Genomic DNA, 12,846 nt, shown 5'->3' with positions numbered 1-12,846 from the left:
GTCATCGAAACATTAAGCGCGCGGACCCTACGGGTTCGAGAACTATGTAGACATGACCTAGAACTATTCTCGGTCAATAACCAATAGCGGAATCTGGATGCCCATATTGGTTCCTACATATTCTACGAAGATCTTTATCGGTCAAACCGCATAACAACATACGTTGTTCCCTTTGTCATCGGTATGTTACTTGCCCGAGATTTGATCGTCGGTATCCAATACCTAGTTCAATCTCGTTACCGGCAAGTCTCTTTACTCGTTACGTAATGCATCATCCCGTAACCAACTCATTGGTCACATTGCTTGCAAGGCTTATAGTGATGTGCATTACCGAGAGGGCCCAGAGATACCTCTCCGACAATCGGAGTGACAAAACCTAATCTCGAAATACGCCAACTCAACATGTACCTTCGGAGACACCTGTAGTACTCCTTTATAATCACCCAGTTACGTTGTGACGTTTGGTAGCACCCAAAGTGTTCCTCCGGTAAACGGGAGTTGCATAATCTCATAGTTACAGGAACATGTATAAGTCATGAAGAAAGCAGTAGCAACATACTGAACGATCGTGTGCTAAGCTAACGGAATGGGTCAAGTCAATCACATCATTCTCCTAATGATGTGATCCCATTAATCAAATGACAACTCTTTTGTCCATGGTTAGGAAACTTAACCATCTTTGATTCATGAGCTAGTTAAGTAGAGGCATACTAGTGACACTGTTTGTCTATGTATTCACACATGTATTATGTTTCCGGTTAATACAATTCTAGCATGAATAATAAACATTTGTCATGAAATAAGGAAATAAATAATAACTTTATTATTGCCTCTAGGGCATATTTCCTTCAATACCCTCTTTCCTAGGGTTTCTGTTGAGGATCTGCTTTTTGAGCACATCACAAGGAGTCAGATGCCCTTTGAGGCTTTTGTACATGCCTGTCATATACAATTCCTTCAGCCCTGCATCATCAGTGATACTTGCATTGTCCATAGATGAGGAATTAGTGATAGCAGAGACAGATGAAGAATTTGTAGCATTAGAAGCATTTGAAAATTCAGGTGAAGAATTAGCAGTTTCACGTTCAATGCACTTCATACATGGAGGGACAAATTCTTCCTGAGTAGCGCTGATTTGTTGAGCAAGTAATGAACGCGCTCCTTCTGAAGATCTTCATAATCCACTCTTAGCTTTTCAAGATCTTGCTTTCTTTGAAGAAATTCATAAGAAAGCTTCTCGTGATCAGATAAGAGAGTGTTATGATGACCTTGAAGGTTGTCAAACTTGGACAGAAGTCTCTAAAGACTCTCAGCCAAAGCTTTTGACTGATCCATTTCTTCACCCAACATATCATCGCTCTTATTTAGCATGTATTGAAATTTTTCCAAAGCTCTTTGTTGTTTAGTGGCAAGGAAAGCAAGTTTGACATAGCTGGGGCCAAATTCATCACCTCATTCATCATCACTAGATTCGGGAAGGTAGCATTCAGTTACCTTGTCACCCTCTGCCATAAGGCACGGTGAAGAGGATGACGATTCAGGTGCGAAAGTCATCTCCTTGAGAGAATCCTTGTAATCCTGAAACCAAGGATCATGACGAGTACGATGACCTTCGTAGACCTCAGAGAGCCGGTCCCACATTAGCTTCGCGTGATTGAGATGCATGACATTCCTCAACTGATTTCGAGACAAACAGGAGCAGATGACATCCTTCGCTGTGAGGTTGAGTAAAGTGTACTTGCGAATATCATCAGCCTCAGCCATCTTGCATAGATTGATAAGACCAATCTCAGTAACGGTCCACAGTTTGCTGTCCATAGCCATGAGTTGCTTCTTCATCATGGCCTTCCACCGAGGATACTCATGACCGTCAAAGATGGGGCAGGACACGTTCCTCAATCCTGCAGTCGACATAACTAAACTCCAGGCGGTTAAACCAAAATCACACAGAACAAGGGAGTACCTCGCTCTGATACCAATTGAACATGCATTATATCGACTAGAGGGGGGTGAATAGGCAATTTTTATGAATTCTTCACTGAGGAATTTGCTGGTGAGGAAATTCCTAAATGAAGAACTACTAGCAGCGGAATAAGTACTCAAATGTAAACATAACAGAACACAAGCATGGTCATCATAATGGAATGAAGACAAGCGCAGAGTACAAAAAGCGTAAACACAGGATAACACAGAAAGAAGATGGACAGACTGAAGAAATTGAACTGAGGGAATTGAGAAAGTCTTCAGTCAAAGTCTTCAAACAGATATGAACACAACAACAGAAATGAGGAAATGAAAGAGTTGAGGAAATAGAACCAGTAAGCTTGGTGAAGACAATGGTTTGGTAGACCAGTTCCAACTGCTGTCTCAGTTGTACATCTGGTTGGAGCAGCTGAGTATTTAAACTCGAGGACACCCAGTCTCGGACACAAAGTCCTCACCGTATTTTCCTTGAGCTAAGGTCACACAGACCTCGCCCAATCACTCGTGGTAAGTCTTCAGGTGACTTCCAAACCTTCACAGACTAGGTCACTCGGCAATCCACAATTCCTCTTGGATGCTCTAGACCATGATGCCTAACCGTCTGGAAGAAGCATAGTCTTCAAAGGTAACAAGCATCGGATCCACGCAGGATCAATCTCTTCAGTGATGCTCAATCACTTTGGGTTTGTAGGTGTTGGGTTTGGGTTTTCCTCACTTGATGATTTTCGCTCAAAGTCCTCGGCGGATGGGATGCTCACAAACGACAAGTGTCAGTTTCTCCCGGAGTAGCCAACCAACTAGTGGTTGTCGGGGGCGGCTATTTATAGCCTAGGGAGCAGCCTGACATGATAAGACATAAATGCCCTTCAATGATATGCCCGTTAGGTGGGTAGATATTTTTGGACAGCTGGCGCATAGCACAGCAACGGTCAGAATTTTGACTCCCAAATTCCTCAGGGCTATCATGTTTCTCATTGTGTAGGCAATCCGCACTAGCGGATTCCTAACTCCTCAGTCAGAACAAATTCCTTAGAGACCAGAAGAACTTCGTCTCTGTCACTGAAGAATATGACCGAACTGTATGAGATTTCCAATGGCTTCACTCGAAGGGATTGGTAGGTGTAGGATTTTGAGTTGAGCATCACTTGGAAAATTTTCCTTAGTATTTCCTCAACCCACTTTAATAGTACAGTATTTCCTATGACTCAAGAAAGAGAAAATGAAACTATAAAAACAAGAGTCTTCACGCTTCATGTTCCTCGAACGATTACCAAGTCTTCAAGGTTACACCAATTTCTTCACTTTCAAAGTCTTCAGAAGTCCAAAGTCTTCAGTTGAAGAACTTCATTTTTAGGGGTCGACTTTCTCTGTAATTATCAAACTCCTCATACTTATAGATCTGTGTACACTCACAAACGCATCAGTCCCTTAACCTATAAGTCTTCAATACACCAAAATCACTAAGGGGCACTAGATGCACTTACAAGCTGTGAACTGAGGCATGAGCGACGATACCAGTGGTGTTGAAGTGATGTTGTCCACTTCAATTTTTTCATCTATCTGCTCTGATGAAGCAGCAAAAGGATTTTCTTCATCGAACTCGCTTGGAATCACATATTCCTCACCAAATGGAACAATCTCCTTTGATGGCATGCTTGAGATAGGAACAACACCTATTGGGTTTGCATAAGAGCTTGTCAAAGTCTTCACTTTCTTTGGAGCTGAAGACTCTGAGGAAAAAGATGCTTTCCTTTTCTTCACAGCTGCTTGCTCTGCATCTTTGTTTTTCTTTGCTTCTGATGTAGAAGGAAGGTTGATGCTTGTCTGTGCAGGAGGAGCACAGGAAATTGGTGCAGTTTATTCAGGCACAACTGATGCAGTTGCCCTGACTTGACCAGTTTCTTTAGGCATAGTAGAAGATGCTTCAACTGCCCTGGCTTGTTCTTCAGGCGCAACACTAGAGGTTGCGCTGGCAGTTTCTTCAGCGGCTGGAGTTTCTTCATCAGCCCTGGTGCTTTTAGAATCACCAACAGCCTGATTGTCATCAGCCGTGCTGGCATGTTCTTTAGTTGGTTGTGCAGATGCTTCAGCCTGAGGAATTTGATGTTACGTTGGGGCTGCAACATTTGAGGTGAATCCCTTCGCCATTCTGACGAATCTGACTTTGGCTCCTAGCCAATCTGCACGGTACGAGTCAAATTCATCACTGAGTGCTTTGATCTCAGTTTGCATGGCTACAAGTTCATCAGGAGTCATAGTGACATGCTTCTTCAAAAATCGCTCCTTCTTGTACTGAGCTTTCTTCAGTTGCCTAGCCTTTTCAAACTTCCATTTTTCTTTGCCTATGAAGGTAGTCAGCATATGACTTTGGCCAGGTGTAAGATTGAAGTCAGGCATAGGAGTGTTGGGGTCCTTGTTCTAGAGATCAATGAAGTTAAGGATCAACTTGGGATCCAGTAGAAGAGGCACAACACTTCCTTTGGCTCTAGCGGCCCGTTGCTGCCGGTTTGTGATGATTTCTGCTAATTCCTCATCATCAACTTCGTCTTCACTAGACGGTACATGAAAGGCAATCTGCTTCCTATGTGGACTTGGCCTAATGCCTCGTCCAGCAGTGGCCTTTGTCTTCAGCAAGGTTGGGCCTATTGATGACGGAGGAGGAGCTGAAGAACTTGCAGATGCTCCTGAAGCAATAGAGATACCGGCTATCCTTTGGCAAGAGGCGTGGCGCACATGTGCCAAGGACTTTGCAGCAGCAGCTGAAGGTTTTGTAACAGTGGGGACTGGAGCTGCTTGAGGAATATGTCGTGAGGGCTTTGATGAGCCTGGCCGTTAGGTCATTGCTGAGGAACTGGGCTTGTGCGCAGGCTTCTTGGGCATAGCCTTTTTGGGCTTGCTAGCAGAGGCCTCAGCAGCGGCAACAACAGAATCTTCATTAAATTTCTTCACTGCTTCTTTTGCCATTTTGGCCAGTGCCGTTTAGCCCACTCCTTGGGAAATTCCTCACCTCTTCTGATGCTAGAGGGATCAGCAACTTGGCCTGGTGCCAATGGAGGTCTTGGGCATGGAGGGTGTACTGCGAATTTCTTCACATACTTGGGAGTCACATATCTGTCCTCCCTCCATTCTCTGGACCACCTCCTCTCTATCCTCTGTATGCGCACCTTGCGCTGATTTTTGTTCTCCTTGCCATGTTTGGCTTCATCAGGAGTGCAATATTCCTCATAGATGTCATCTGGGATCTCAAAGGCAGTGTTTGCTTCTGGTCTCTTTCCTCCCTTCTGAGGTCTTTTGTTATCCCATTTTCTTCAGCTGAGGATTTTGAACAATAGAATTCTCTGACGAGGTATGCAATTTGTCTTTGAGGAACGCTGCAAATGAGTTAAGTTGATGAGGACCTAGTGATTCAGTAGTGGACATGTGTACCTGTGAACAGAGTATAGGTGCGAAGAATTTGGAGAGGTCATATGCATTCTCAAAAGTTTTTCAAAAGAACAAGTTTGAGGAATTTGACCAGGAGTGTCTTGAGGATTTCATTAAGCGGTCTTTGACTTAGGTTCCAGAGTTGTATAGATTTAAAATCCACACAATTGAGGAATCTTGAGGAAAAACGCTGCTTAGAGAAATAGATTAAGAACGGATGCATGTGTGGTATTTATGAGTGTGGAAGTTGAAGAATAAACACATTTTGAAGATTTTGTGGAAATCATCAGAATAAACAAGGGTAGTAAAAATAAATTTTTACTCTTGACGAAGAACACGACGAACTGGGAGTTGTAGATGGGAAGTTCATCTATTCAGATCTTCCACGCCCTGACTCGGCGGCGGAAGACAACTATGGGCGGCGGCGGAGTGAAGATTTCCACGGGCGGCGCGATACGACGGCGACGAGGTCGAGGCAGTGAAGCTCTTCCTCACCGACGATGATGGAAGTAGTAGTGGCGCTAGGTCAAAGAGCTCGAGCGAGGGGAGTGAGGTCGAGCGGGGTAAATGAGGTCTGAGGAGGGTGAGGGGTATTTATAACCAAAGTGAAAAACCACTGTTCGAGGAAAATGGACGTACGTGCCCCTGACCCTTCTCATCCTAGCGACATGTGTCACCCACGTACAGTGAAGGTGGAGATCATGGGTGAATAGGATAATCATACCGTGGGATGCGGAATGGTTTGAGCGGCAAACGCCGAAAATTTAGATAAGATAATTTTAAAGTTTCGTTTGCAAATTCTTGAGCTGACAAGGACACAATGAAGATTTTGAAAGGGTTTCAAATAGAACGCACATGAAGAATTTGTGAACAGACTGGGTTAAGTTTAGCATAGAGGGGGAAGGGTCCGATCACATTCACTTAGCAGAAAAGTCTACTTGAAGAACTAGCAATAAGTGAATGCTGTAGAGGACATAAACACACACACACACACACACACACACACACACACACACACACACACACACACACACACACACACACACATATATATATATATATATATATATATATATATATATATATATATACAGACGGTCTATTCTGCTAATATTAGCAGAATAACTATTTTGCACACCACTTCCGCACTTCACGCTGAACGCAAGTGCACGTCATTCTTTGAACCAAGTGTGCTGCAGTACTCACACGCGCGAACTTCTCGTCGAAAAAAACTGCACGCGTTATTTTTTCAGTACTGTTTTCGCTCTAATTTTTTAACCGTTTATCGGAATGAGGCGTGTAATATAGCGTTGAAAAGCTATGGATTAGGCGCAACTTTGACATGTTGAACTCTTTTCGATATTCCACACGGTTTAAGAGCAGTTTTGAAATTGGTGCGTCCCATGACGAGTGGCAGCAAGCGTTTTTTCACGATTTCTTCTAAACCGCTGGTCGGAACAAAGCAAATGATACACCGTTGGAAATATATCATTGAGGCGCATCTTTTTCATATCTATTATTTTCTCTAATTCATTACGGTTTAAGAGCAGTTTCAAATTTACTAAATCGCGGAATTCTGTTTTTCAAATTTTTTAAAATTTTCGCTACTGTTTTAGCCCCAGTTTTTGAACCGTTTGTCGGAACGAGACGTATGATACGCCTTTGGAAATCTACGGACGAGGCGCAACTTTCATATGTTGAAATGTTTTTGAGATTCCTTACGGTTTTAAGTTAATTTTACAAATCGTGCGGCTGACGACGGGAGGCAGCGGCCATTTTTCGCGAAATTTTTAGAAATCGGTTGTCGAAATGATTCAAATGATATGTCGTTGGAAAGATATCGATGAGGCGCAACTTTTTCATGTAGAACACTCTCTCTGATTCCTTACGGTTTTAAAACAATTTTGATTTTAACGAAATGCGGACACTGTTTTTTCGCGACCCAAAATCATCGTATGTAGTGCATCAGACAGAAAACGGCACTGCTTCGGACTAAAAACCGCACTTCATCGGACGGGCAAGTGAGCTGCACTCTTTTGTCGAACGTAAATTTTCTCACACATGTTTTTATGAGTTTTTGTCGTCTTTTTCTACTTTTTTAATGAACGAGGGCGGACCGCCAAGACGAGGGCAAGTGATCCGTGACATAAATCAAAGTGAACCATATTACTATTCTATTATTTCGGCAACATTCTTTTCACACTTTCATCTTAGGCGCAAGTGAACAGTATCACTCTCGAAAATGAACTACATTCAAGGACCAAGCGCACTGCATGTGTTTGATGGAATCGACTGAGTTTTGAAACACACATACACATCATGCACTGCATGTGCTTTTCACGGCACCGAAATCATCGTGTGTACTTCATCAGACAGATGAACGCACTGCTTCATACTGAAAACCGCACAGCATGGGACAGGCAAAAGAACTGCATGATTCTTTTTTGTCTGACGAAAATTTTCTCAGACGAGAAAGTGGATCACACCTGCATATCGGGGCATAAGTGAACGGCAACACTATCGAGAAATGAGTCACATTAGTTTTTTTTGTCGTTTGTGTTACATTTTTCTGCACTTTACGAGGTGAACAACATCATACACTGCTTCTGACGGAAAACCGCACTGCATTAGATGGGCAAACAAACTACATGTTTTCTTTTGTTTTTTTATTTCTAAAAATTTATGAACGAGAGTGGACCGCAGAGACAAGGGCAAGCGAACCACTACACGAATTGAAGGGAGCTGCAAAACTCTAATGCTCCGTGTTTATCCAGAGTACAAACACATACAAATTACAATGACGGGGGACTTAAGAGTATAAATCCACAATTTTTCCATGAAATGCAAGCCGGTCGCCAGTGCACTGCAAGTCCAACCCCCACATCACTACACTCAACAAGAAGATACAACAAAAGAGAGACAGTGAGCTACAAAAACAAAGATATGGACCGCTAGCACCGGCTATACTGCATGCCTGCTATGATCTAGCATTCCCGTGAAAACAATTCCAATGAAGAGAAAAAAATGTGTACGCCAAGCGGTGGCATCTCGCAGGCGGATGCAAGCACATCACGTCTTCCTTCCCCTGGGAGCTCATGGCAGCGGGCTGGGAAAGGCCGAAGTCATGGGGTGTCGCTGCCTTTGGCCACCCAGAAGCAAACCGCAATTCTGAACCGCATTGCTACTGATACCGAACGGCACGCAGCACGCCCGCGAGCAGCCACTGGGTGTGCTTTCCAATGAAGACAACGAGGAAAGGCGACCGTGTCCGTTCCAGTCTCTGCGTCAGTTGTTGAACGCCTCGACGCTGAAGTCCAGGAGTGTCATGCCCAATATGCGACCCTATCCAAAAGGAACTCGAGGGTCCCACCAAGGATAGACCCGCATATTGAAACGCTTTTGCAAGATGGATATCATTACATCAACATTACATAATAGATGGGGATACATACATAAGGCATACAATGCCACACGAATACAACATCACAATACATAAGAGCATCATCCAACTACGGATGAAACACAAACAGAAACTCAAACGACATCCACCCTGCTAGCCCAGGCTGCCGACCTGGAACCTATCCCCTGATCAAAGAAGCAGAAGAAGAACTCAACGCAAGCAAGCATCGCTCTCGCGTCATGATCATTGCATAACCTGTACCTGCAATTGTTGTTGTAGTAATCTGTGAGCCATAAGGACTCAGCAATCCCATTACCATGGGTATCAAGACTAACAAAGCTTAAAGGGAAAAGGAAGGGGTCAACTGGTGAGGCTGCAGCAGCGACTAAGCATATATGGTGGCTAACATACGCAAATAAGAGCGAGAAGAGAGCAAAAGGAACGGTCGTCAACTAGTAATGATCAAGAAGTGATCCTGAACTCCTGCTTACGTCAAACATAACCCAAAAACCGTGTTCACTTCCCGGACTCCGCCGAGAAGAGACCGTCACGGCTACACACGCGGTTGATGCGTTTTAATTCGGATCTGGTGTCAAGTTATCTACAACCGGACATTAACAAATTCCCATCTGCCTATAACCGCAGGCACAGCTTTCGAAAGATTATACCCTGCAGGGGTGTCCCAACTTAGCCCATGACAAGCTCTCGCGATCAACGAAGGAATATACCTTCTCGCAGGAAGACCCGATCAGACTCGGAATCCCGGTTTACAAGACTTTTCGACAATGGTAAAACAAGACCAGCAAAGCCGCCCGATGCGCCGACAATCCCGATAGGAGCTGCACATATCTCGTTCTTAGGGCAACACCGGATGAGACATCCTACGAGTAAAACCAGCCCTCGAGTTGCCTCAAGGTGGCCCCGCAGTCTACTCGGTTCGGACCAACACTTAGACAAGCACTGGCCCGGGGGGGCTAAAATAAAGATGATCCTCGGGTTGGCCGACCCAAGGGAAAGGATAGGTGGTGGTGAGGCAAATGGTAAAACCAAGGTTGGGCCTTGCTGGAGGAGTTTTATTCAAAGCGAACTATCAAGGGGGTCCCATAAATCACCTGACCGCGTAAGGAACGCAAAATCCGGGAATATAACACCGGTAAACACTAGGCAAAAGGCCGAGTCTTCCATCCTTTACCAAGTATATAGATGCATTAATAATATAAGAGATATTGTGATATCCCAACCAAAATCCTGTCCACCATGGAGCAATCTTCAACTTCACCTGCAACTAGCAACGCTATAAGAGGGCTGAGCAAAGCGGTAACATGGCCAAACAACGGTTTGCATAGGAAAGGTGTCAAAGGTTAGAGGCTGACATGGCAATTTGGGATGGCTTGATAAACAGGTGATAGGTAGCGCAGCATAGCGATAGAACGAAACAACTAGCATAGCAATGATAGTAGTGAGATCCAGGGTAGCGGTCATCTTGCCTGAAATCCCGCAAGGAAGAGGAACGAGTCCATGAAGAAGACAAACGGATGAAGCCACGAAGACGAACCAAGCGTAGACGAACGAATCCTCACGATCGCAACGATACGGGAACTATCGAGAAGAAGCACGCAACATAGTAAACACACCACACATGAACAAGGCATGATGCACAACCAAGCATGATGCATGACAAAGGCTACATAAAGCTACTCATGGCAAGGAATGATGCAAACAGGAGCAACACATCAAGGCAAGTTTAAATAAGGCCGGGAATAACATATAACAATTCCGGTAAGTCCTCATATGCAAATTTAGAAATTGGTCCAGATCTGAATTAACCTTATGTTCAAGTTGTTAAACAGCCAGTTAAGATGCACAAAGATGATCTACACGAGATTCTAGTCAAGTCACATATAAAGTTCATTTAGATCGGAGCTACGGCCTAGAAGATATGAGCAACACAAGTCAAACATAGCATTGATGCAAAATGCACTCAAATATCAATCAAACACCTCAAAACATGAATGCAACATGATAATATAAAACTACAAGCAATTCTAAGCAAGTTTCATATAGAGCACACTCAAAACGGAGCAACGGTTCAACACACACACATGGAACAAGTTTAAAGGACAAGTTGTCCAAAACAGCAACTAGGCATATTGCAAGCATCAAAACAACTTGCTACAGCACCACAATATGAAAACAAAAGGCATGGACATGATGTACAGGTAAAGCGCAACAAAATATGAACACTGAGCTATCTCTAGAAATCACTAGAACATGCTCAAACACACATGGTAAGATTGCAAGTTATAACAATTTCAGACTTTGCAGAAAATAACATCACGATGCAATGTTTAGAGCTATCAAACAACATGTTACAGGAACTTATCATGGCAAACAAAGGCATGGAATGAATCTACTAAATGCATAGATTAAAAGTCATTTACTGACCATAAGCCAAAAAGGATCAGAAAATATGATGGCACCCACGTAAACATAGCAAGTTATATTACAGATTCATACATGGCAGAAACAGAATTATGAAGGCATGTAAATGAGCTTGTGCAACTCACTACAGAGCAATAGATGGCATGGCAAGGCAACCAACAATAAGAAGACATGTTTGTGAAGCTAAGCATGGCAATAGTAAGGTCATAGGGTGCATGGAACACTAGCAAAACACATGGGAACAAGTGAACTTAATGTTAACAGGCTGACAGCAACATTATGAAGCAACTTTGGAACAAGATATAAACAAGCTACAGCAAGCTATAAATGCAACCAGGGGCATGGATGGATATAATATAACATTTAGAACAAAACATGTTTAATGATCATCTCCAGGTTATGCATAGAATGATTTGTAGCAGCATGTTTATATAGCATCACGAAATAACAGATTCAGCCTAGCAAAACAGCAACATCATGTACCCTACTTAACAAGCTCGATTCACTCACCACAAGTCATTGCATGATAAGATAAGCATAGCATCATCAAGAAGACATGTTTGTGAAACAAACCAAGTCAAGAACAAGTTCATAGCATGCAAGGATCAACTACAACAACCTTGGCAAAATTGAATAACATGTAAACAATCTGCCAGGAAACATTTTGAAGCAAACGTAGAGCACGAAAATGACATGCTAGACTACTTCATAATTGCAATCAGGGGCATGAATGGATATACAATAACCATATGTTCAAAACACCCTTACTGAAGTATCTCAAAATATGCATGGATCTCTTTGTAGCATCAAGTTTACATGACATCAAAATAACAGCAAAACAGGGACTAAAATCAGCAACATCACGATGCCTAGTTTGCATGCTTGTGCTAGTCACCACATTGATCACAAAAATACATGGTAAGCACCTCTGTAAATAAGACATGGCATAGTTCAAAACACATGTAGACATCAATCTCATAAGATGCACACATCAATCATGGCAAAAATGACAAAAGAGCTCGTTCTGATAACAGACAACAGAAAACATTATGAAGCACTCTTACAACTATGATTCAGGCATCTAGATGACCTCAAATGCATATGATGCAATGTAATGAAATGATGTACTCGTTGAGGCGAACAATTTGACACATTACACGCACAAAACGGAGCTACGAATGCGGAGATACAATGCGGTGAACATGGCATGAAAATTACAGCAGATCTGGGGACTTAGGCAGAATTTCACCTCCGGGAAAAGTCAACCCGGGACGGAGGCGTGCGGGACGAGGAGATCCGGGACGAGGCGGAGGCGTTTGGTTCCGGGGATGGGTGGATCTGATCCAGCTTCATCTCCGGCGAGGTTCCGCGAACTCCGGCGAGGAGGGATCCGCGGAGGAGGCGAGGGGACGGCGGGGACGCGATGGAGGCGCGGGTCGACAGGGATGGCACGGGGCGCCGACGGGCGGAGACGGCAGCGCCAAGCTCCGGCGAGCTCCATGGCGGCGCCGGCCATGGAGGTCCCAGCGGCGGGGCGGATCGGGACGGGCGGCGGCGCGGCGGAGCGCGGCCGGGCCGTGAGGAGCTCAGGCTCCGGC

The sequence above is a fragment of the Triticum dicoccoides genome, chromosome 1B (assembly GCF_002162155.2).
Source record: "Triticum dicoccoides isolate Atlit2015 ecotype Zavitan chromosome 1B, WEW_v2.0, whole genome shotgun sequence".
Lineage (NCBI taxonomy): Eukaryota > Viridiplantae > Streptophyta > Magnoliopsida > Poales > Poaceae > Triticum > Triticum dicoccoides.
Note: the sequence above shows the minus strand (reverse complement) of the source record.